We start from the raw sequence: 27,500 nt of genomic DNA on the forward strand, positions 1-27,500 counted from the left end.
TGAGGCCTCGAGCAGGAAGTGGGGTGGGGGTGATGTCTCCCATCAGCAGCCTCCTTTTAACACTGGGCAGCCCCCTGCATCTCTCAAAAAGGACTGACCACTACCTCGCCCAATCCCTCCCCCCCCACCCACCAAACCCCCTCCCGGCCTCTCCACCAATACCGCCCCTTCCCTCTGCCCTCCCGCACAGACCTGCCCCTCCCTCCTTGGGCCTCACCTCCCCCTCCACCCTGAACCCCCAAAACTTACCTGTTTCCTGAAATTCCGGGAGTTAGGCTCTGGGGACTGATTGAGGCAGGACTTGCTGCCAAGTGAGGGGCAGAAGTGGTGTTGGAGTGTTAAATGGCGCTGCAGGGGATGTGTTACAGATGACGAATCAACTTGGTCATCATCACTAAGTAGAGCGGACACCAGTGCAAATCAACTGCAGGATTTTAAAAATAAAATTACTGAGATTTCATGGCCCCAATTCTTTCTTAAAATCCGAAAGGAGAATTTGTTTGTATTTTTACTTACGTTTTATATTTTTGTACATTTGGTTAGAGGTCAGCCGCTTTAAACCGTGATCTCTGGTGACCACACAGGGCTTTGAAGTTATTCTGTAAAACTGACTTTATTGGCAGGTTTGACTGTGTCTTGGCCACATTATCCTAAAGGTAATCTGTAAAAACAAAATGAATTTTGAACATTCCAATTACTGGATGTACTTTAGCTGTACTATGAGTAGGTGGGAGGGGAGGCAGTGGTGAAGTGGTATTGCCAATGCCACTGGACCAGTATTCTAGAGACCCAGAATAACACTCATTGGACCCAGGTTCAATTCCCACCACAGCAGATTGAATCTGCAGTTTGGAGTCTGATGATGACTATGAAACCATTACCAGTTGTCATAAAAACCCAAATGGTTCAACTAATGTCCTTTAGGGAAGGAAATCTGCTGCCCTTACCTGGTCTGGCTTACATGTGACTCCAGACCCACAGCAATGTGAATGACTCTTAAATGCCCTTTGCGCATGGGCAATTAAGGATGGGTAATCAATGCTGGCCTAGCCAGTGATGCCCACATCCCATGAATGAATAAAAAAAAGTTGCTTTGTATAAGGTGCAAAGGTCAATGTTTTTTGTCTGAAAAAAAGCACCTTGGATGACAGGAAAGAAATCTCTGTCATCCTAAAAATCCTGGTCATGATTCTACCTGCAATTGCCTTTGCCAACAAATATATTGTTGTCCAAAACCTGTCCGTGTAAACATGCCAGCTGTAGTAAAGTAAGGTATCCTGTCCCTTTAAGAGAATGCAAGTGTAATGATCATGTGACAACATTGATGAATCACTGTACAGCATGAGCAACTGGGAACTGTAAGTCTAGTTCTGGAGGTTTCTGAGTGAGCATGTATGATCTGGTGCTCTGCCCCATGTCTCAATAAACCATCACTGTTTATTCTCACATTAATCTCTCCCCGTTATTGATTGCAAGCAGCAATTGAAATGGACAAAGGAAGGCGTGCAGTTAGAGTTCGATTGGCCAATGGATTCATTTACACAGGACAGAAAACCAGGTCTGCATTAAAACCACTAATTACTGAGATAAGAGCCAGAATACTTCTTCCCATACTTAACCACAACGTAACAGTAACTGGATGGACCTGGGTGACACTAGACAGCAGATTTCAAGTTGGTTTCCAAGTTCACATATTTAAAAGCTTGTTATATAAACTGCAGGGGTTCAAGAAGGCAGCTCCCCACCATCTTCTCAAAGGCAATTAGGGGCGGGCAATAAATGCTGGACCAGCCAGCGAAGCCCCACATCCACTGAAGGAATTTTTAAAAAAGCATGACTTAAAAAAATGTTTTCAAACAGCTTTTTTCATTAATCTGCTGCTAATAATATTGACATTCAGTGAAAGAATTTTCCCCAAAGCAGAAAAAGAAACAGCTTAGCAAAGGTTCATTAAATCCTTTGTGCTACCATACAGCCAACAGCCAACCAGCAAGCTCCAGTGACTGTGTAGGATCTCAGTGCGTTTGTCAAATAATTATTTTGTACCATTAGCATATTGGATGGAAGTGTCAGCAGCACTGGAAATATTTATTTTTCTATTGACAAGATATTTTACTCATGACCTTGTAACATTTATCTCTGCTCCAATTTTCTCCTTTTCCAGATCGAACATAGAAGGTAGTGAGAATAATCCCAGAGGCAGTCCAAGCCCCTGCTGCTTTTCTGCCTGATTATTCTTCATGAGTGAGCCTGGTTTGTGAATGCCAGCAGGGTATTCAACTACGTGGTCATCAGAGCTGAAAGCAGCTACACCCAACATTCATGCATGTACACTTCCAATTTTTATTCCTAGATAGAAAATCAGGAGTAGCATTACAGACCAATTTTTTGACCTCCTTTACTCCAGGGCATCCTATAGTGTCTCCAAAATCAGCAAATACAGCCAGACCACAAGCACACTGGGGACTATCTTAATCTGTTTGGCTCAGTATCAACAGCATAATTATTTAGCCAGTGAGCCTTTGTGAAGTGATGCAGGATGTTAGATTTTTATTTTATTGATTAATGACCTAGCAAAAAAAAAGTGTTTGGAATTTGGCAAATACCCAAATGAAAGCTCTTGATCACAGCAACATGTCCATAGCTCCTCCTCTTCAATAAAGACAAACGTATAACTTGCAAGTTTGGTAAGTATATATTTTGCATTATACCTTTGTTAAGATTAAAACCATTTATTTCCACTTGGAGTAAGATGTATCTTGGCTGTATAAATGTTACAAGATGAATGAGAGGTGAATATTTTCAATCTATCGAGGGACATTAACAAAAGTTGCATTTACATGGCACCTTCCATTCAAGAAAATTGTTCACAGAGGTGAACATGGATGCCAAGCAATGATGGAGAAGAGTTAAGAAGGTGACTAAAAGCACACACAGCAAGATACCTTTATTGTTCAATAAATTACAAAGGTTATGTTTACTGGTTCAATAGTTGTTGGCTTGGAACCTCAGGATGGTCGTAATAAGCCTGGAAACCAACAATCTGATCCAACGCTCCTATGCAACCCAAACGTTCCTGAGCAGCTCAGATACAAACAAAGCTGGGGACAGCCAGGGTCCTGACAGAGAATGTGATAGGACTGCTGAGTCAGACGTTTCATTGTCTAGGGTATTGATTATTTTGGTGGTCAAAGAGTAAACAGAAACAAAACTGTCTCACGTGGAGTATATAGAAAACGTTGCAGATTTATCTTGGGTTTTGTTCAGGGCTCATAGCCTATGGTGATTGGGTTACAGAGAGGTAAGCAAGACTTCTGAAGCTTGAAATGCCCAAATAGGGTTTTTTTTGTGTGCAATGCAGTTCAGTGGAGTAGGTTACATATTCACAGAGGGCAGGGTTTTGCCCTTGGTGGGGGTGCTCGGCAGGGGAGGGCGGGGGTGCTCAGGAAGCCAACTGCCTCCAGCAATCGGCTCTGCACCCTGATCTCACGCTGGCGGGCAGGGGAGGAGGGAGAGTCAGGCCTAGCGCAAGCTTCCTGCCTGCGTGTGAAAGAGAGCTTCAATCTCCCTGAGGCACGGAGCTGCGTCGGGGAGATGAGGCGCTGTTTCAAAAAAAATGTAACGGAAGTAAAATTTTCATAAAACATGTCCCTTCATGTGACTCTGTCACACGAGCTGGGACACGTTTTTAATTCAGAAATAAAATTTTTATTTGATGTTAATTGACCTTAGGAAACCTCATCCCGACAGCGAATGAGGTTTCTTAAAAAAATGTAAAGGCCGCTTGGCCTTTTCGCCTGCCCGCCAAACATTAGGTTGGATGGACAGTGCAAATTTAAATTGAATTAGCTTCTTAATGGCCTTAATCGGCCTTTTAAATTGTCGGCGGGCGCGCAGCAGACTCGCACACCCACCTGGTGAACGAAATGTCGCGAGGCTGCGTGATGATGTCAGGATGCCCCCCCACCGATGTCATCACATGTCATTTTACGCTCAGGCATGTCGGGCAAACACCCACATGCTGGGGTGTAACATTCTGCCCATAGTCACCAACAATGCATTGGTATATTTCATATAGTGCTGATCACCAGGGTACCCAGGAGGACCATCTGGCTCTCTGATCTTCATTAGGCCAGGACTCAAACTGCCACTTGACAGTTGTCTCTTGACCAAACAATGACAATTTTCTTCGAGTTTGAGAGCGAGGGTTTAAGTTAAGGTCCGTTTAGGATCAAAGCAGCTTCTCCTGGTGATCACAGTTCAGAAAAAAGTTCAATTTTTGTGCTGGTCATGGCAAACTGATAACTACAGCCGGACTGTTCTGCAATTCTCTGGAGCACAGGTGATAAGTGGGCAGCAGCCAGTGTAGATAGCTATTGAAACCTGGAGGTCCACTGCCCTTCCATTCTTCCCACTGCACATAAAGCTAATACCCTAATGGGTAAGTTGGCATTGGCCCAAACAGCTGGATCTGTGCATGCCTTCAGCGCTGAAAATGTTGCAAGAAGGCAGCTGGAAAGTCAAAACTTCCATAATCATCTCGAGTCAGCTGTTAGACTTCAGGCCAAGCAGGGCTGAAGAGAGAAATGAACTACAGTAACGACCGATTATGGTAATCAGAGCACAACCTCTGCTATGTTATCAAGGAATAAATAAGGTCAGCAGTGTTCCTGTGTGTAGAAATGGCTTTTGAACAGATTTGGCACTGTGATATGCCAATCAATATCCCCAGCAAGCTGATTTGATGGGTTTCTTGGCAGCCTACATATTGGCATGGTAGGCATATCCGTTTCCAACATGTGTTCTCCCCTTGTTCCTCATTAACGTCAATGAGATCCCAACACCTGAACAAACTGGCTCAATTTTCTGCTATTTGGGTACCTTCCCTAACTCAGAATTTTACCTCAGAATGTACAAATTCTGGATCCAACTGCTCTAGAAATACCACCATCTAACTTGTAACACTGTGATAAAAGCAAAAAACTGCGGATGCTGGAAATCCAAAACAAAACTAAAAATACCTGGAAAAACCCAGCAGGCCTGACAGCATCTGCGGAGAGGAACACAGTTAACATTTCGAGTCCGTATGACTCTTCAACAAAATAGAAAAGAGGTGAAATATAAGCTGTTTTAAGGGGGAAGTGGGAGAGGTAGAGCTGGATAGAAGTACCTATCACTGGCCCTCTATCCAACACCTGTCCCACAACACCCCCCCCACCCCACTTAAACCAGCTTATATTTCACCTTTTTTCTATTTTTACTTAGTTCTGTTGAAGAGTCATACGGACTCGAAAGGTTAACTGTGTTTCTCTCCGCAGATGCTGTCAGACCTGCTGAGTTTTCCCAGAGTTTTTTACATTTTTATTTTGGAACACTGTGAGTCGGCCACAGGTTAGAAGGTGAAACAATCCACATTCACACTTTTTCTGATTGATGTATCTGAGCTTCTGAGATTCTAGCAGAACACCTGCACAAAGCAACAATTAACTCACAACTTCACAAGCAAAGTAACACAGTGGAGAGAGAGAGAGAGAGAGAAAAAAACAGAGCTAACCTTTAAGGTCGGTGACCCTTTATTAAAACACACTGACCTGAAGCATTAATTCTGTTTCTCTTTCCACAAATGCTACCAGGCTTGCTGAGAATTTCTTGCATTTTCTGTTTTTATTAACTCACTCCTGCCAATGCTGATAGAGGAAGAAACCATTCTCCTTTTGCTCCTCACCCACCCCACCCCCCACCACCTGTAAATATATAATGCTGCTCTCTTGTTTATCCTTTGTGGTGAAAATGACCATGTTGCTCATCTCAGGTATTCGGTAGGGTTCCAGTGGGTATGTAGGTGACTGCCACGACTGATTTGCACCCAGAAGGTTCTGCTCCAAATTGGAAAGGATCCCACAGGTGATTGTGTTTTGGATGAGTTGTTGGCTCAGGATTTCCTCTCCTTGCGTTTTCTCTCTGCCTCTCATATGTGCTTGGTTTCCAAGGAAGCTGCACCATTTTTACTTTGGTTGCGCCAGGTGACCTTACCCCAGGACTCAAAGTTGATATCAAGACTCCTAAAAGTGAAGCCTTCAGAGTGTCCTTGTAGACCCTTCCTTTGAACGCCATGAGAGCACACCCCAGACTCAAGCTCCCCATAGAAGATTCGATTTGGTTAATTTCAGGCATTCTGGCTACAGCCCAACTCAGTTGGGCGTCTCTGGCTATGGCATGGATCTGTAGTAGACTGCAGACCTTAGCAACATTCAATGCCCGAGAGAATTCTGATGCAGGAGCTAGTGGCACTGGCCCCCACACCAATCGGGATGCAGCATTTCAAATCCCAGAAAATCTGAGAGGAAAGAAATGTGAAGAAGGTGACAAACCTTGGGCCATCCTTAGCAAACTCCCAATGTTACTAATTAACTGGAAACCTCTGCGCACAGGCACACAAATAGAAAATATTTAGCCCATGATTTTGAGGGGTGAATTCCCAGGCTGGGTTTTAACATCCTTATGCTAGGTAATGTTTTCAGCAACACCTCAGACAGCACAAGTGCTTCATTTCAGCACCATGGCCTCAATGGAAAAAACACTTCAGTCGCACATGTGGACTCAAAACAAGACAAATAGGTCACAGTTTTGCCCGTAGAGTACAGTGTAGAGACATGTACCACCAAAGGAATTAAAATGCAAGCATTGATATGTTCTATTCCAATTGAAATACATCACTTTTTTTCTGCATATGAACTTGTGGCAGAATTTCAAAGTACTATTAAGTGGACAATTAGAACAAGGATTTTATTGGACTATTAAAAACTGAAAGAAACTAATTGGCCCAGGTTTTGCAGTCAATAGTGGGACAAGCGGGGCTTTCGCTGCTGAATTTAAAGAAGGTTGTGCCTAGAGATCTACCTATCTCTGTGGTGAGGAATGTACTTCTCTGGTTGTGTGATCAATTGTAGCACACTTAAATGGGGATTCTCAGCATGGAGTGCAGTGAGACCATCAAGCTGTCATTAAGCCTTCTCTCAAACAACCAGCTGAGTAATGAAAAGCACAAATAATCCAATCACTTTTTAAACATTGTTCAGAGAGTGAAATGAAGTTTGGGTCATGCATGTGATGCTAAACTAGGAGCTGAACAAACTGAACAGAAAATATTTTAAAAGTCTACTTTAAAGATCTTGTAATAAATCATAATGGAGACTTTTAACAGCATTCCACTTTTCTCAGGGCCAGATCCTTTGTTCAACAGTAGTCAGGGGTAAAGGATTGGTTAGCCAACAGGAAGCAGAGTGCAAGGATAAATTGGTCTTTATCGGATTGGCAGGATGTGGCAAGTAGAGTGCCATAGGGATCGGTGCTGGGGCTTCAACTATTTACAATTTATATCAAATTGACATGGATGGATGTACAGTTGCTAAATTTGTTGATGATGTAAAGATACGTAGGAAAGTAAGCTGTTAAGAGGAAGTAGTGAGTCTGCAAATGAATATAAACAGGTTAAATGAGTGGGCAAAAACTTGGCAGATGGTGCACAACACAGCTAAATGTGAACTTGTCCACTTTGGCAGGAAGAATAGAAAATCAGCATATTATTTAAATAGAAAGAGATTGCAGAACTCTGTGGTACAGAGGGACCCGGGTGTCCTGGTACATGAATCACAAAAAGTTAGTATGCAGGTACAGCAAATGATTAGGAAGGCAAATTGAATGTTGGTGTTTATTGCAAGAGGAATGGAATATATAAAAAAGGAATGTTTTACTGCAGCTGTACAAGACCTTGATGAGACCACATCTGGAGTACTGTGTGCAGTTTTGGTCTCCTTATTTTAAAAAAAAGATAGAATTTCTTTAGAAGCAGTTCAGCAAAGGTTCACTGGACTCATTTCTTCTGAAAAAAGGTTGAACAGATTAGGTCTCTTCCCATTTGAGTTTAGAAAGATGAGAGGTGATCTTATTGAAATATATAAGACCCTGAAAGGACTTGATAGGGTGGAAACCTGGAGAATGTTCCCTCTTGAAAGGAAGACTAAAACTGGAAGGCATAATTTAAAAACTATGGTCTCCCTTTTAAGACAGCGATGAGGAGAAACATTTTCTCCTAAAGGGTCATTGGTGTGTGGAATTCTCTTCCCCAAAAAGTAGTGGAGGCTAGGTCTTTCAATTTATTTAAGGTAGAGTTAGACAGTTTTTTGATAGACAAGGGGGTCAAGGGTTATAAGTGGCAGACAGAAAAGTGGAGTTGCAACCACAACCAGATCAGCTGTGATCTTATTGAATGGTAGAGCAAGATTGAAGGGCTGAATAGCCTACTCCTGCTCCTATGTTCCTACTATTATTCAATTGGTCATTAAAAATCCTTATTTTACATGTTATGGGGTTTTGAACAGCGATATGAGAGAGGAAATCAGGAAGTTCTGACAAAATGAATTAATTTCACTAACTGCCAGTTCTGGGGACATGCACAACTCAGTCTATGTTGGAACGCTGAATGACAGACTGCAACGCTAGTATTTGCACACTAATCTGCATTTACGCTAATCCTGAAGTTGAGGTCAGATTCAGAAAGGTAATGACAGGGAACGTTGATGAATTGTCATCAAGAACCCAGTAAATTCTGGACCAAAGGTTCTAAGCCTGACATCAACCAGCTCACTCTATTTCATCTTCTGCAATAACATCAGCAGCAATGGAGCAACGAACAAGACTAGGATCAAAGTAACCTGGCTTTTCTAAGGCGAAAGAACATTTGCAATTCTTAAATCAATGGGTGACAAAAATAGCTCTATTTTTTTTTTTTGGAAATCCAGTTTTCAGAAAGTGACAATGTCAAACCTGAAATATTGTTCTTCAAGCTGAAGAATGATACACACATAAAATTCTCCAGAATGTTGCATGTTCCTGTGGGCCAAACCATCGCTTTAACGTATCTGTAGGTCACAACATATTTTATGCAATGCAATTATTCAACTAAACACTGCCAGTACTGAACAGCTTAAAACTTCATAGGTTGTAAACCAGCTTAATTTGTAAATATAACTCGTCCGGAGCTATCATTCACTGATGCAGAAATAAGACTCACATGCGTCAAACCGGTCTCTATTTAATAAGTTAGCCTTTGTGAACAAATTTGTTTATTATCCATTTGGATATGCAATTTAATGAATGCTGGATGCTGCTGGGTAAACACCAGTTTTGTTTCTTTTTAGGAAATTACCATATTCTGAACTTTAAAAAAAGAACAACATTTCTTTTTAGGTCATTCTATTTATAAGTTCTTCAAATAGAATATGCTTGTTATGAGGAGTGTGTGTTGTGCTTCATTGTTAAATTAATGTGTCGCAGTCCTTCAGGGCATGCTGTGTCATATGCCTCATTTGGGTATCATCCCAAATATCTACAATATATAACTATATGAATTTATTAAATCTCTGATTTTATTCCACTTTTTCTGTCTGCACTATGGGCTTATTTGTTCCTCAGTGATTTGCAGCAGAGTGAGACATTATTTGAAGTGTACTGCATTCGGAAACTATTCTGTGGCCTTTCCTGCACTGAATTCCTGTTATAACTATTCTATTCCCATTTTCCACACTGACCTTTTACCTTACTACCCTGCATGGACATGTCAAAACAGATTTCTACATATTCCCTACCAAAGACATGTACATTAAATGAGAATCCTGTTCTGTTGGATTGGGTACTATTTCTAAGGAGTGGATCTGAACAGGACAATCAGGAGGATAAATTGATAGTTAAATTATTGGACCGTTCACTGAGAATACTTCCTGTAGGGCCAACAAAATATCAATCATCAAGAGGGAAAAGTCTTGCTGTGCGTGCTGTGTTATTGACTGGACTGCATGACTGATAATTTGGCTTGTCTATAAGTCAGCAGGCCTAAAATCAAGTTTGTTTATTAGTCAAATTGAGAATGAGTGACCCTATTCTGCTTGTGGATAACCTTCTGGCTGATCTATACACAAGTAATATTCTCAGTCCTTCAAAAATCGAAATGGCTATCCTTATCAGCTCTGATGTGAACTTCTCTAACTTTTTCACAAATGCAACACCGAGATAGACAATAGCACCGTAGGTGTTGGCTGCTGCTCATTTTAGACATTCTCACCCTTGAGTCAGAAGGTTGTGGGTTCAAGCCGTACAAGTCAAGAGACTTGAGCATAACACAGGCTGACGGAGGGAGTTCTGACAGAAGACTGAGGGAACACTGCACGGTAAAGGTACCACCTTTCAATGAGGTGTTAATGCAAGGCCCTATCTGCCATTTCACATGGACATAAGATTCCAAGATATTTTTCAGATGCCCTGGCCAACACGGGATGGCAGGATTGTCATATGTGGAAAGATTGGGTCAACTAGGCCTGCAATCATTAGAGTTTAGAAGAATGAGAGGGGACCTCATTGAATTATATAAAATGCTGACAGGAATGGACAGGCTGGATGCAGGGATGATGTTTGCTCTGACGGGGGTTGGGGGGGTGGGGGGGTGGCGGTCACAGTCTCAGGATATGGAGTAGGCCTTTTAGGGCTGAGTTGAAGAGAAACTTCTTCACTCAGAGGGTGGTGAACCTGTGGAATTCTCCACCACAGAAGGTTGTAGGGGCCAAGTCACTGAATATACTTAAGAAGGAAATGGATAGATTTCTGGATGCTAAAGGCATCAAAGGATATGGGGAGAAAGCAGGAGTGTGGCGTTGAGATAAAGGATCAGCCATGATCATATTGACAGGCAGAGCAGGCTCGAAGGCCCAAATGACCTAATCCTGCTCATATTTTCCATATTTCTATGTCTTCTTCAACTAACATCACTAAGGTGATTATCTGATCCTTTGGGGTATGCTGAGGGTATTAAAGGCTCCATACAAATGCAAGTCCTTTTTTTCTTACTGTTTAAGGAAGCATTGTCAAAGTATTATATTTCCATTCCTTTTTCAGTATGTAAATTATAGAAATAGAGATGCTAAGTGAGAGCATAACCCAAGGAGTCTTGTCATTATTTGGTATTCTTTGAGTTAATAGCTACTGACTGATATTTGAGTAGAGCAAAAAATGTTTACATTCTTTACCTCTAACAGAGAAGAAATGGGTTTGTAAAAGGCAAAGCTCACAAAACCAAGTAAATTAGTTATTCCGCTAAACTAGAGATGACTAAACATCTACAGAAGAACATGAGAAATAGGAATGGGAGTAGACCATATGGCCCATCAAGCCTGAACTGCACCATTCAATAAGATCATGGCTGATTGTCAGCTTCAACTTCACTTTCCCATCTGCTTCCCAGATCCTTTGATTCCCTCAGAAGCCAAAAATCTGTCCGGCTTAGCATTAAATATATTCAAGAACTAAGCACCCACAACCCTCTGGAATAGGGAGTTCCAAAGATACGCAGCCCTTTGAGTGAAGAAATTTCTCCTCATCTCAGCCCTAAATGATTATAGCAGTGAGAAACGGTTAACTGTGCACAATAGAAAGCAACATGATATTTGAAGGAAATACAATAAAGGTCAGAATATTCAGCTCAAGAAAACTTAGAAGTGAAATTAGTAATAGAGAGTATTGTGAAATGGTCAGTGTTAAAAGTACGTTACTATCGAGTTAGAGACCAGTCATTTTTTGTTTAAAGTAGACGAAGTTTGAAATCCCAGCTACCCACTAAGGGCATAAAGCCATAAGACCCCACAGTTTTAACCAGACAAAACAAACATTACTATACAAAGTCAGAAAAGCAAAACTATCTACAATAACTTACCCTACCTTACAGAATTAACATTAGGTAAATATGAATTAACAGGAAAACAGTGGCTGAACATATCACACTGCACATTAAAAGGCAGATTTCTTAGCAAATCAACCAGATGTCAGTGACCACTGAGAGTCACAATATCTCATTAAAACTCCGTCTCCCTCATCAGGGACTCTCCACTTCCGAAGATTTAGTCTCTGAATTCCCTTTAAAAGCCTCTCCGACTCGAATTGCCTCAATGGCTGCTCACCTCTTGATGTTTCAATCCCTTCGGCTGAGACTGCGTTCCATGGGACTCACATAGCTGCGCTCCTGCCTCTAATTACCGGCACACTTCCAATGCTTTCACAAACTGCTAGCCTCAGTAAGCTTCTACTGCCCCTGGGATTCTCTCAAACTCCAGTCTCCTAGCTACCCCAAGCGATAAAATGACTCCCGGGGCTTCTTCTGTGTCCTAACTGCCAGAAAGGAACCAGTGTACTTCAGCCATCTTGTCAGTTCCCCAGGACTTACCTGGGAACCTGTCAAGAACACCTGGGGCTTCTCTGTGAACCCAAAATCACCCAAGATCCAAATTGCAACCCATCCCCCTCTCTCAGCAAGCGCACAGATAAATTGAAACCAGAGAACTTTCTTGAGCTCCAACCTTCTCAATGACGACAGCGCCTTTCAGGGTTCACCGAATGCTTTGAAACGAACTTGGTTCCAACTCCCAAAACAAAGCCTCTCTCTGGACTGCACCTCTTTGCGAGGAGTGTAGGCACCATGGGCAGAATTTATCTCTCATTGGGCGGGTGTGCACCCAACCTGAACGGGTGTAAAATGATGCGCGATGACATCAGGCGAGTGTCCCGATCTCATGGCGCACTGGCGTGATATTTTGGTTGGAAGGCGCGCACAGGAGTTGGCAGCGCGCCCGTCGACAATTAGGTGACCTACAGAGGCCCTTAATCAATTCATTGACTAGAACGTTCCTCGCTGGCCGTCCGGCCGTTCGGTTGGCGGGCGGACGAAAAGGCCAAGCGGCCTTTGCGTTTTTGGTGAAACCTCATCCACTGGCGGGATGAGGCTTCGACCAGCGACTAAAAAAAAAAAGACCTTTTAACACTCATATTTAACATGTCCCTGCTCATGTGACAGAGTCACACGAGGGCACACGTTTTCATTATTTTTAATATCTTTATTTTTTATTTTAAAAATCTTCAGCTCCCTGAGGCAGCGCATGCGTAAACTTTCCCACCAACCACCCCCCTTCCACCCCCGCAGCGCTGAGCGCTGCAGCGCCCAATTCATGCTGGCTGGCCATTAATCGGTAAACCAGCGTGAAATTGTGGCTGGGGCCTGATCGCAGGCGGTGGTCGGCTTCCCGACCATTCCTGGGCCCGCCGAGCCCGCCTGACAACCGGACAATCCTGGCCCGTGAGTTCAGTTCTCCAGCTAAGCCCACCTTCTGTTTTAAGGCCCATCTCTTCTATTCTGACTCTATTAAACAAACCTGGGTAACCTTCTGAACTGCCATTTTTGTTTAGGTGTTTTGGCACTCTTTAAAGGCCAGTATTTTAGTTACCTGCCTTTCACAATAATAATCTTCCCAGAATTAAGCATTACCTCTAAAATATTAACATGAACCATGAGCTACATATTCGTCATAGGTGTCAAGTGTGCTTATTTTCATGTTAATTGTTACAGGCATTAACATGCATATTTAGCAAACAGGAAATAGTTCGTATTGACAATAAATTAATAAAATATTGCCAAAGGGACCCTTGCTCACTGTATATCGCACTTACTCACAAATAGGCCCAAGATTGCTACCCTCAGACCTGAAAATTGCCCAGTTTACCTCAAATTACCCTGGAAGGATTAAGTACCTAGAAAAATCTGAGCAACAGATGAAGCTAGCTATTTCACACCGATACAATGCAGTGGCAACACAAGTGATATTTTCCAAGATGATGCATCCAAGCCAAAAAGATATTCTACCTGCCACGCCAATGAGTAATTCAGCATATGAAGGTGCAATGCCAGGCATGTAAGCTGTATGTCTCAATGACTGGCAGATCATATCAAGCAGCACATACCTTCAGCTGTTTACAATAGGCAGAGTACCGACTGTACTCAACCAACCTGTGCTTGCAAAATTCAAAACATAATGTCTGATGTTAAATGTGATCCCACAATTGGACAGCACTTGCTGAATAATCCCAAGTGTGCTAAGAATTACACTAATGACCAATTTGAGATTATCAGTTGGGCTCACAATGTAGTGCACTTATCCTTGCTAGCAGCTACATATATTCATAGACAGGGACCAGTTCTCTGTACACAAAAGGGACATGTCCAGGCATTGCAGTTTTTATTTTGAATTAAACAAAAGCAACGGTGGATAATAGCTCTCTGGTGCATTCACCATGGCCACACCTTGACAAATCAATCAAAATGCCAACCAACCAGTGCCTTATTCTCATGCAGTGTAAATTGTTGCTCCCTTTGACATCTTACATTCTTGCATCTGACCTAATAAGTGCAAGATGAAAAGCTTTGACAGCTTGTCTCCTTATTTCAGCATTACTCAAATTTTTCTTCAGCAAGTGACAATTAATTAAATATATCTTTTAAAGAAGTTTTCATAGTGGATCTTCATGGTTAAAGTCATTGTGCTTCTTGCTGTGAATTAAACCCACATCCTTTGAGCACTACTAAGGTGAAAAGTGATTGCTTCTAATTGAGAAATGGATTCAAGTTGCACCTTTGGTGTCATTTTTTAACTAGGTTTCAAAACTAAATTTGAAGCAAGCAATAGCTGTTTTTATTTTCAAAATACGACGCATGATAATGGGAAACAGCAGCTTTACCGACATATTTAAAGATAATATTTTCTGTACATTATAGAAAAGGCTTTTGTTCCTTCAACAAATCACGACAATTTGTTTCCCATTATTAGCACATTCATGAATACTGTATTGAGGAGGAAAGATACATGAACCATTCGTAGAACCCAGCGGAAGAATGAAACTGTCCAATAATCTGGTGCAAGTGCTCTATACCTGTTGGAATCAATACCTGCAATTACTCAGAGACAAAAGGTGATTGACCAAAGATGTTGAACCATTAAGCAATCTCAAAGCTGTGGGCGTGTTGCAGCAAAGTCCTGCCTAAAGAAACATTCAGCTTTGTTATCACAGATTAAGTGCTCTGGATTAGTTTTATAACATGTTTAGACTCTGATAATATAATGACACAATTATGTACTTTACTTGCAAAGCTATTTCTCTCTGTAACTGGCCCTCATAAGGATTTAGCTCACGTCCAGAACAAATTGATTGCTTTGTTTTCTAATTCCAAAACGAAATAAAATAGCTTGGTAGACACTTTTCCGTGAAACCATTGCTCTTGAATGTGGTTTTTTTTTATACAAAGCTCACCAATGGGAAATAAAAACAGAAAATGCTGGAAATGCTCAGCAGGTCAGGGAGCTCCTGGGGAGAGAGGAACGGAGTTAAAGTTTCAGGTCAGTCACCTATCATCAGGAGCACACTGTCAGGAAGAGAACACACCAGTTAACAGATTGTCACCGCCCTTTGAGAGAGTAACAAGCAGCCTTGCTTTGTGAAATAATTGGATTACAAACCCTTTTACTCTGGCAGTGAGTATATTGGTTTTGATTGCTGATGGTTTGAAACCTCTTAACCAATGGGAAGCTTTTCTTTAGAGTGAGTCTCTCCAGACAGATTGTCCGGAGTAATTGCTATAATTAGACTTTTGTTTTCTTCTTCCTTTTCTGCCCTCTTTTACCATGTACCATCCCCAAGTATAGGGTACAACAAGTGACTATTCGTCAGGCTACAATCAATAGAAAAGAAAGGAAAGGGCTTGAATTTATAAAATGTCTTTCACAGCGAGCTAATGGCACACGTTTAAAGTGGAGTCACTGTTGCAGGGTAGGGGGCTGCAATATTAAGCATATAATATTACTGAAATCCATGTGTATAACATCCACGATGATGGAAGGGCAGTGGATATTATACACGTGGATTTCAATAAGGCCTTTGACAAGGTCCCTCATGGCAGACTGGTACAGAAGGTAAAGTTGCATGGGATCAGAGGTGAGCTGGCAGGATGGATACAGAATTGGGCTTGGTCATAGAAGACCGAGGGTAGCAGTGGAAGGGTGCTTTTCTGAATGGAGAACTGTGACTAGTGGAGTTCTGCAGCGACCAGTGCTGGGACCTTGTCTGTTTGTAGTATACATAAATGATTTGGAGGAAAATGTAACTGGGCTAATTAGTAAGTTTGCAGATGACAGTAAGGTTGGAGGAGTTGCAGATAATGAAGAGGATTGTCAAAGGATACAACGGGATATAGATCGGTTGGAGACTTGGGTGGAGAAATGGCAGATGGAGTTTAATCCGGACAAATTCAAGGTAATGCATTTTGGAAGGTCTAATACAGGCAGGAATTATACAGTAAATGGCAGAACCCTTAAGTGCATTGACAGGCAGACAGATCTGGGTGTACAGGTCCACAGGTCACTGAAAGTGGCAACGCAAATGGATAAGGTAGTCAGGAAGGCTTATGGCATGCTTGTCTTCATTGGCAGGGGTATTGAGTATAAAAGCTGGCAAGTCATGCTGCAGCTGTATAGAACTTTGGTTAGGCCACACTTGGAATATTGCATGCAATTCTGGTCAGAGGAGGTTTACCAGGATGCCTGGTCTGGAGGTTATTAGCTATGAGGAGAGGTTGGAGAAACTCAGATTATTCTCACTAGAGTGACGGAGATTGAGGGGCGACTTGATAGAAGTTACAAAATTATGAGTGGCATGGACAGAGTAGATAGTCAGAAGCTTTTTCCCAGGGTGGAAGAGTCAATTACTAGAGGACATAGATTTAAGGTGAGAGGAGAAAACTATAAAGGTGATGTGCTGGGCAAGTCTTTTATGCAGAGGGTAGTGAGTGTCTGGAATTCGCTGCCAGAGGAGGTGGTGGAAGCAGGTACGATAGTGGTGTTTAAGAGGCAGCTTGACAAATACATGAATAGGATGGGAATAGAGGGATACGGACCCCGGAAGTGCAAGTGTTCTAGTTGACGGGCAATATGATCGGCGTAGGCTTAGAAGGCCGAAGGGCCTGTTCCTGTGCTGTACTTCTCTTTGTTCTTTGCTCTAGGACAGAACAACGCCTTACACTGGCCAGTCAGCACCTCACTGAAGTGTAGCAAAGTGGTTTCCAACTCTTGTTCAGCAGGAAATATAATTGAGCCATTGAAGGGCAGATGGAGAAAGGACACAAGTGAGAACTCTGCTCAAAATGTTTCTGCTCCTCATCTCTCGTCACCCACTCACGTATCTCCCCCAAGTCAGAGACTTGAATGCTGCCTCCTGTCCTGTTATCCCACTCTGCCTCTGCAGTGCTACAAGTGGGGACATTTGTGGCAGAGCCCACAGAGACTCCAAAAACCACAGGGCATTGGCTAAGAAAAGCTCGGCTTCAGAGCAAGGAAACAAACAGCCTGCCTCTAGCTCTGCTGAAGCCATGAAAACTGTGGTCTTGGGACAAGGTGTTGCATCTCTGTCTCTGGTTACACCATATAAGTTGGAAGTAGTAAGAAAATTCTGGTACCTCAGGTCCATGTTGACCGACAATCTGTCCCTTGATGTAGAGCTTGATACACTCACGAGAAAAGCAGTTACCACCTTTGGCTAACTCATGAAACGTGCATGGAATAACATCAAGCTGACCCTTAGGAGCAAGCTGATGATTTAATGCCTGTTTTCTCAGCCCCTTGCTGTTTGGTTGCGAAACATGGACAACTTAGAGTTATCGAGGAAAGGAGCTCAGCAATTTCCATTCTCGCTGCCCACGGTGCATTATGGATATATTCTGGCAGGACAAAATCACGAATGCGGCAATCCTCTCAAAGACAGAGCGGCCAGTTTGTTAGCGCTTATCAAACAGAGGGCTTTACTGGATGGAAGACTGTTGCATTTTCTGGACACTGAGGTAGCCAGAACCAGACAAAAAGTAAAATGTCCAAAGTTCCGTTTCAAGGATGCTTGCAAGTGTGACATGAAGACATCAATTATCACATCTGGGAGTCATGAGCTGACAAGAGAGGGACAACACCTCCTGTAAACTGGCGTCCATCACCACAATGGTTAGTGGCTACAGCCGCTTGGCAACAGACACAAACGCCAAAAACAACCACCCACAATGTCACTCTGTAGCCCCTCAAGGATTGGCCTCTTCAGCCATTAGCAAAGGTGAAGACACCCCATCTGAAATGAATCGTTTGCTACATGCCCATCATCTTTTGTAGATGGAAGGAGGTTGATGATGGTACACCATGGACGATTAACAGGAAAAGGAAGAGGAAGAATTTGTGTTGCACAGGGGTGTTCACTTTGGTAATTATCACCATTTCTCGCTCTTGGCGGAGCGAGTTCGACGGGGCTGAGTGCGAGTGGTTGGGAAGCCGACAGGAGCCCGTGATCGGCACCGCACTGCGATTTCACACTGGCGGGCCAATTAGGGCTGTGCGGGGGCAAGGGGGAGTGTGAGTGGGCCCAACACAAATTTCGCCCATGGGCACGAAAGAGCACCTCATATTCTCCCTGAGGCACAGAGCTGTCGCAGGGAGATGAAGCTTTTTTTAAAAAAGAAAATGAAGAAAATAAAAACGTTATAAAACATGTGACTCTGTCACGTGAGCAGGGACATGTTACTAATTAAATTTTAAAACTTTTATTTTGTTTTTATTTGGTTTTGGAAACCTCATACCATCCGTGGAATCTTCTGGTGGGAAACTCTGAGCCTTTTTTCTCCTATTCATTTATGGGAGGTGGGCTTCACTGGCTAAGCCAGCATTTATTTCCCATCCCCAATTGCCCTTGAGAAGGTGGTGGTGAGCTGCCTTCTTGAACCACTACAGTCCATATGGTGTAGGTACACCCACAGTGCTGTTAGGGGGGAGTTCCAGGATTTTGAGCCAGCAACAGTGAAGGAACGGCGATATATTTCCAAGTCAGGATGGTGTGTGACTTGGAGGGGAACTTCCAGGCGGTGGTGTTCCCATCTATCTACTGCCCTTGTCCTTCCAGATGGTAGTGGTCATGGGTTTGGAAGGTCTGTCTAAGGAGTCTTGGTGAGTTCCTGCAGTGCACCTTGTAGATGGTACTCACTGCTGTTACTGTGCATAGGTGGTGGAGGGAGTGAATGTTTGTGAATGTGGTGCCAATCAAGCAGGGCTGCCTTGTCCTGGATGGCGTCAAGTTTCCTGAGTGTTGTGGGAGCTGCACTCATCCAGGCAAGTGGGAATATTCCATCACACTCCTGACTTGTGCCTTGTAGATGGTGGACAGGCTTTGGGGATAAAAACAAAAATCTGCGGATGCTGGAAATCCAAAACAAAAACAGAATTACCTGGAAAATCTCAGCAGGTCTGACAGCATCGGCGGAGAAGAAAAGAGTTGATGTTTCGAATCCTCATGACCCTTCGACAGAACTGCTTGAATGTTAGAAGAGGGGTGAAATATAAGCTGGTTTAAGGTCGGAGGGTGGGGGGGGGGGGGGTGGAGAGAAGTTGGTGGGGGGGGTGGTGTGGTTGTAGGGACAAGCAAGCAGAGATGGAGCAGATAATCAAAAGATGTCACAGACAATGGAACAAAGAAGTGTGCTAATTAAGAATGGATGGTAGGGCACTCAAGGTACAGCTGTAGTCGGGGTGGGGTGGAAAGACTAGCCCAGCATACAAGATTTAAAAATAATGGAAATAGGTGGGAAAAGAAAAATCCATATAAATTATTGGAAAAAACAAAAGGAAGGGGGAAGAAACAGAAAGGGGGTGGGGATGGAGGAGAGAGTTCAAAATCTAAAGTTGTTGAATTCAATATTCAGTCCTAAAGGCTGTAAAGTGCCTAGCCGGAAGATGAGATGCTGTTCCTCTGGTTTACGTTGGGCTTCACTGGAACAATGCAGCAAGCCAAGGACAGACATGTGGGCAAGAGAGCAGGGTGGAGTGTTGAAATGGCAAGTGACGGGGAGGTTTGGGTCTTTCTTGCAGACAGACCGCAGGTGTTCTGCAAAGCGGTCGTCCAGTTTACGTTTGGTCTCTCCAATGTAGAGGAGACCGCATTGAGAGCAACGAATGCAGTAGACTAAGTTGGGGGAAATGCAAGTGAAATGCTGCTTCACTTGAAAGGAGTGTTTGGGCCCTTGGACAGTGAGGAGAGAGGAAGTGAAGGGGCAGGTGTTACATCTTTTGCGTGGGCATGGGGAGGTGCCATAGGTAGGGGTTGAGGAGTAGGGGGTGATGGAGGAGTGGACCAGGCTGTCCCGGAGGGAACGATCCCTACAGAATGCCGTCAGGGGGGTGAAGAGAAGATGTGTTTGGTGGTGGCATCGTGCTGGAGTTGGCGGAAATGGCGGAGGATGATCCTTTGAATGTGGAGGCTGGTGGGGTGATAAGTGAGGCTTTGGGGAGTCAGGAGGATAGTTACTTGCCGTAGGATTCCTAACCTCTCACCTGCTCTTGTAGCCATAGTTTTTATTCAGTTTCCGGTCAATGGTAACCCCTAGGATGTTGATAGTGGGGGGCTCTGTGATGGTAATGGCATTGAATGTCAGAGGGCGATGGTTAGATTCCCTTTTGTTGGAGATAGTTATTGCCTGTCGCTTGTGTGGAGTGAATGTTACTTGCCACTTGTCAGCTCAAGCCTGGATATTGTCCAGCTCTTGCTGCATTTGTACAAGGACTGCTTCAGTATATGAGGAGTCACGAATGGTGCTGAACATTGTGCAATCATCAGTGAACATCCCACTTCTGACCTTATGATGGAAGGAAGGTCATTGATGAAGCAGCTGAAGATGGTTGGTCCGAGGACACTACCCTGAGGAGCTCCTGCAGTGATGTCTCTCAGGAACTCCTGGGACACGGGTGCTCAGTCACATCCAGGAAGCTAACCCTCTACCTGTAAACCCTATGTTGGGGGCTATCACCTTCTGCGAATTGGAGATTTATACTCATCCCATCTATCCAGTGAGGCAGCTGGATATTGAGGAAAAGGCTGTTGGCACGGTTCCACCTGCTGGTGTTGCCACTTGTTTCTCATTTGAGGTCCAAGGTGGAGCAGCATAAGCAGCTCCCACGTTGATCTGAAGGCTGATAGGTGGGAAGTGCAGGCAATGGCAAAAAAATATAACTCCAAGGTAGCAGAAATGACAACCACAGCATTGAAACCCACCTCCAAAGTAATGAAAGCGCACCCTCAGAACAGATCCTGGGACCTAGGAAGCAGCTGTCAGGTGGAATCTTGCTGAGGCATCAGGGGCCGTGCCTGTCACTGGAGAAGCAGCGATAGACCCGCGCTGACTCTTCCCGCGAAGGCCTGCAACTCCACAAACCAATCAGGCAGTGGCGAGACCACTGGTGGGCCTTCCCCAGGGATCAAGACACTGGGGGGTGGAAGTCTCGCCTAATGAGAGGAGCGACGCAGGCCTAAGAAAAGTAACTTGGGTGGGGGCTGGGTGGGAGAGGTGTTGCACAGGCTAGGGGTTACAAGACTGGGGTGCACTGGGGGGATCATAAGCAAGGGCAAAGGGGGGTGCCTCTCAGGCACTGAATGCCTTTGATTGAGGGACCACCATCTCCCCCCACCCCAGGATGTGATAAGCTTCACACACGGTTTTAGCTGCTGGGTCGTTTGCATGGTGACGGGTCTGCCTGCAGCTAGGTTAATACCCAGACTGCTGGGATAAGGCTCTTAAGCGATTATTCATTGGCTACTGAAGGGCCTCAATTTATGGTGCGGTGGGAAGGTTGATTATGAGCCTGCCCACCCAGAACTTCATTCTGGTGGAGTTGGGAAGGCAGCAGGATTCTGGTCCTGCCTAATTACACGTCCCTCACACCTCCAAGCCCGTCACCGTGAGACAACACGATTTCACTCCGCTAAGTAGTTGAAGTCTTTCTTGCCCTGTCGATTGCTCTGTCTCATTAATTGTCGCTGTCCTCTCACCTCGTTCAGCCTATCGAGTTCCAGGAAGCCGGGGAAACGGTGCGCTCAGAGTTAAACAACGGAACCAAGGGTTAAAACTCTGCGTTAGAGCTCTTACGGACATGTGCAAGTACCAGACCCACCTGTTCTACTGGGGTTTCCCACAAAAGAAAGGCAGTGAAGGTTGGTGGGTTCATGTGAGTTCCCTGGCTGTTTCTCATCTTTTAACCTTGCCACCCGCACAGGAACCCAACTGACGTGGCGGGTCGGAATTAAGCCCAACGTGTCTACGGGGCCTATGAGTACAGAACGAAGAGCACTCTCAAAATATTTATACAGTCTTTTTCAAATCAGGACGATAGTGACAGCAGAACTTGTGGTAAACGCGACAGTTTAAAAAGCGTTCAGTGAAGGAGGCATGAATTTTCCTTTGAAGGGGGCTCCTGCTGATAATATGCCAGGCTGAGAATCTCAGCTAGTGGTGGGTGAGGGGGTGGGTGAGGGGGAGGGGGGTTGGGGGGGGGGGGGGGGGGGGGGGCGGCGGTACCTCCACCAGCGGACCCCAGCGAGCCTCCTTGTGGGTCCCCATGGTAAGATAGTATTCGCTGAAGCTAAAGAAAATGTCCGTTTGTCCCCGCCTTTATTTTAAATCTGTGTGTGCGTTCTCTAGCGCGGTCAGTCACATTGCGGTGAATTTCACTGAGCAAGGCAGTCCTTTCGTTCTATAGCCTCTCCACCTCATCTCCTTAGCAACGCTGGAAGCTAGAAATGGTGACATTCCAGAGACCGGGCGTTGCTATGGCATTGAAGCAGAAACCTGCTGGATAATATTTTTATGTATCAAATGTTGCAACCATATCCCACAGAAAATCCAGAAGGGGTGGTATTTGGGGCAGTTAATCTTCCCACCTCCGTTCCTGTTTTAGTCTCCCCAGTAACCCGCTCCTCCCAAAACAGTCAGAAATAAACAAAAACCCAGTTCAATGACTCCAGAAGTGGGTGTGACCCTCTTGAAAGTGCATTTACAATAATTTTACCAGCCCTTCTAAAAAAAAAAAAGAATTGGGTGGAATTAAGAGTAACCGAGGCAGTTCCAGCCCGCTTAACTGGCCGGCATCAGGTCTTCCCCAGGATTCAGGGCCCCGGGGACAGAAATCCCACCCCAGCCTAAACCCACCAGCCCCGAGAGCTGCCGGCAGATCAGAGGAAGGCAACCCCCCCCTTTGCAGGCAGCGCCACCTGGAGTGATGGCTGCTGCCGGTAATGCACCCTGGGAGAGACCTAGGGTCACCGAGGGACCCGGGCCACAGGTGAGTGGTGGCAAAGTGGGACTGCAGGGACTGGGCTGTGGGAGAGGGTGGTGGTGGGGGGGTGTGGGGGGGGGGGTGGTTGGAAGCAAGGGGCAGGAGAGGGATTCAGCCAGCACCCTATTGCCTTTCCCAGGTCCTCGATCGAGCATGAAGTGCCTCTTTAAGAGAGGCTGCCCCCTCCTCTCAAAAGGCCACAGGTAAATTAGATAGCCACCACTAAATTCCAGTGGTTTCAGGGACAATTGGTGTCAACTGGCTGAATAACGAGCCTAATAGACAAGCTACCGTGAGCCGGCAAGCTTCTCCATGGGCCATTCCCACCTCCAACTGAATCGCGGGAGGCTTCCCTGCCTCTCGGGGACAGATGTGCGGCCTCTCCCACGATGAAGTGAGCCCGGCCTCCATGTCTCCCATCGTAAATCCAGCCCATTGGTGTCCAAACAATGATGTCAGCGGTGTAAAAATGTAATCGTTTCGAGTCCTCATGACTCTTCGACAGAACTTGAGAACTCAAGTTCTGTCGAAGGGTCATGAGGACTCGAAACATCAACCCTTTTCTTCTCCGCCGATGCTGCCAGACCTGCTGAGTTTTTCCAGGTAATTCTGTTTTTGTTTTGGATTTCCAGCATCCGCAGTTTTTTTGTTTTTATAAAAATTTAATCTTTATGTGTGATGCCGTCAGGAATTAAAAAGTGGCCAACAGCTCAGCTACCATTTCAATCACCCAAAACCTAAAGGAAACACATTTGGGAAACACTTCATGAAGACAGTGCTCTTCGCTTCTGCAATGTGAGAAAAAGGAAATTCATAAGCTAGCAACTGTTACGCAGCTGGATTTTATCCTTCCCCATGGAGCTGGGGATCAGCCTATAAAATGCAGAACCTAGGCCAGGAATTTGCCCTCGCTGGGAGGGCTCGGCAGGGGGTGGCGGGGGGAGCGGGAGCAGATGGGAAACCGCAAAAAAGCTGGGCCAAAAAAACATGTCCCCTCGTGTGACTCTGTCGCATGAGCAGGGACATGTTATGAATGAAAAGTTAAAATTTTTATTTTAGTTTTAGTTGCTGTTGGAAACCTCATCCCGCCCTTGGATCGAGTTTCCCATTTACTTCAAGGGTGATGGTGATCGGTTCAGTTTTCACTGCCTTGAGGTTGTATCCGGGATAGATATCAGTATGCTGCTATCATCATGCTGCTATATGCAGCCATGGTCCCAGTTACAGGCCATTACTGCCACCCTGGTGCTGTCCCCTCAGGTCTGATGCAAAGAACTGCCGATTATTTTCCCGTCCGGCGCCCAAAGGAAATGGGCAATGAAAAATTGTGTTCAGGTGGCTCTTTAATGAGCTTGTTAACTGGTTATTTCAAAATGTCGGACGGGCGGGCTTCCAATTTCCATGTAATATTGGAGACGGGCATCAGGCTGTCAATCCCATGTTATCACGCCATATTTTATGTTCGCACGAGCTCGATTTGCAGCCGTAAAATCTGGCCTCGGAGTAGGTTTAAGGACAGAAAGGGAATACAAACAAGGGTGGACTGAGTTGTAACATTCCCTGAAACCCGAGAGCTCGCTTTTCTAAAAAAAAAACCTGGGATAGATTAGACAGTTGTGGTTTGTAGAAGGAGAAGCTCTAACTGCTGGCTTTTGAACCCTATATTTTTCTCGAAGTTGCAGGATTAATCCATCTGCCTTACGAATTTTTATGAGGCTTTCTACTCTCCAGGGTACATGTCACCAATGTTCTCTATGTATGTAACTTCGAAAATGAAATGCAAAATTACCTCTGAGATGTAAAAAAAACTCAGTAGGAGCCTAAGAATGACAGCAGGGTGGAAACTGTGTGCACTCTCTTCATGTCAGCCACCTAGGTTAGTCAAACATGACTTTAATTAATTAGCTGCTGATTACGTTTTAAACTGTAATGGGATTTGCTTGATGCTGTATTTGATACTAAATTATTGATATGCTTGTAAGGTAACAAGCAGCCGTTTTGCCTATGAGGTGGAGTACAATTTAGGGAGACAATGTAATGCTAGAGAAATGAAATTCAGTCTTTATAAGCTGGCCTGACTATGGAAAGAAACAGAGAGGGAATTTTTCCTTGCTGATGCAGCGGGTCCAGTATCGCATGGGGAACCCAGAACTCCTGACAGGTTCCCCAGCCAAGGAGCCAACCTGATGGACAGGCTTGTCCTTCAGTTCAGCAGGAAGTACCTCGAGGAGGCAACAGAACCAAACGGCTTCAATCTCTGACTCCAATGGGAGGGTGGTAGGGAGCAGAGGGCTATTCATATTCCAAAGTAGCAGCCCAATCCTGAAGGAGGAGGCGATGGCATAGTGCTATTGTCACTAGACATGTAATCCAGAGACCCAGAGCAACACACCGGGGAGCCACGCTATGGCAGACGGTGAAATTTGAATTCAATTAAAATCTGGAATTAGAAGTCTAATGATGACCAGGTTGTACAAACCCATCTGCTTCAAAAATGTCCTTGAGGGAAGGAAATCTGTTGTCCTCACCTGGTCTGGCCTACATGTGACTCCAGACCCACAGCAATGTGGTTGACTCTGAAATGGCCTAGCGAGCTCCTCAGTTGTATCAAACCGCTACAAAATCTCAAAAAAGGAATGAAACCAGACATTCCACCTGGCATCGACAACAGCAAGCACAGCCCCATCGACCCTGCAAAGTTCTCCTTACAAACATCTGGGGGCTAGTGCCAAAATTGAGAGAGCTGTCTCACAGACTAGACAGGCAACAGCTTGACATAGTCATCCTCACGGAATCATATCTTACAGATAATGTTCTAGATACCACCATCACCATCCCTGGGTATGTCCTGTCCCACTGGCAGGACAGATCCAGCAGAGGTGGCAGCACAGTGGTATAAAGTCAAGAGGGGATTGCCTTGGGAGCCCTCAACATCGACTCCGGACCCCATGAAGTCTCAGGTCAAACATGGGCAAGGAAACCTCCTGCCGATTACCATATACCACCCTCCCTCAGCTGGTGAATCAGTGCCCCTCCATGTTGAACACCACTTGGAGGAAGCATTGAGGGTGGCAAGGGCACAGAATGTTATCTGGGTGGGGGACTTCAATGTCCATCACCAAGAGTGGCTTGCTAGTACCTCCCTTGATCGAGTTGGCTGAGTCCTAAAGGACATAGCTACTAGACTGGGTCTGCAGCAGGTGGTGAGGGAACAAAAGAGGAAAATATACTTGACCTCATCATAATCAACCTGCCTGCTGCAGATGCATCTGCTCATGACTGTATCAGTAGGAGTGACCACCGCACAGTCGCTGTGGAGACGAAGTCCTGCCTTCACATTGAGGATACCCTCCATCGTGTTGTGTGGCACTACCATCGTGCTAAATGGGATTGATTTCAAACAGATCTAGCAACTCATGAGATGCTGTGGGCCATCAGCAGCAGCAGAATTGTACTCTAACACAACCTGTAATCTCATGGCATATCCCCCACTCTACCATTATCATCAAGCCAGAGGATCAACCCTGGTTCAAGGAAGAGGGTAGGAGGACATGCCAGGAGCAGCACCAGGCATACCTAAAAAGTGGGTGACAACCTGGTGAAGCTATAGCACTGGACTACATGTGTGGAAAACAGCTTAAGCAGCAAGTCATAGACAAAGCTAAATGATCCCACAACCAATGGATCAGTTCTAAGCTCTGCAGTCCTGCCACATCCAGTTCTCAATGGTGGTGGGCAATTAAACAACTCACTGGAGTTGGAGGCACCACAAATATCCCCATCCTCAATGATGGAGGAGCATCAGTGCAAAAGAAAAGGCTGAAGCATTTGCTACAATCTCCAGCTAGAAGTGCTGATCGGATGATTCATCTCGGCTTCCTCCAGAGGTCCCCAGCATCACAGATGCCAGTCTTCAGCCAATTCGATTCACTCCGCGTGATATCAAGAGACGGCTGAAGAACTGGATAGTGCAAAGGCTATGGGTCCTGACAATATTCTAGCAATAGTACTGAAGACTTGTGCACCAGAACTTGCAGCGCCCCCAGCCAAGCTGTTCCAGTACAGCTACAACACTGGCATTTACCCGGCTATGTGGAAAATTGCCCAGGTACGTCCTGTACACAAAACGTGGGAAAAATCCAATGAGGCCAATTGATGCCCCAAACCCAGTCTACTCTTGATCATCAGTAAAGTGATGGAAGGGGTCAACAGCAGTGCTATCAAGCAGCATTTGCTTAGCAATAACCTGCTCACTGGCATCCAGTTTGGTGTCCGCCAGGGCTACTCAACTCCTGACCTCATTACAGCCATGGTCTAAACATGGACAAAAGAGCCGAACTCTTGAGGTGAGGTGAGAGTGACTGCCCTTGACATCAAGGCAGCATTTGACCGAGTGTGGCATCAAGGAGCCCGAACAAAACTGGAGTCAGTGGGAATCAGGGGAAA

This window comes from Carcharodon carcharias, chromosome 10 (assembly GCF_017639515.1).
Source record: "Carcharodon carcharias isolate sCarCar2 chromosome 10, sCarCar2.pri, whole genome shotgun sequence".
NCBI classification, from domain to species: domain Eukaryota; kingdom Metazoa; phylum Chordata; class Chondrichthyes; order Lamniformes; family Lamnidae; genus Carcharodon; species Carcharodon carcharias.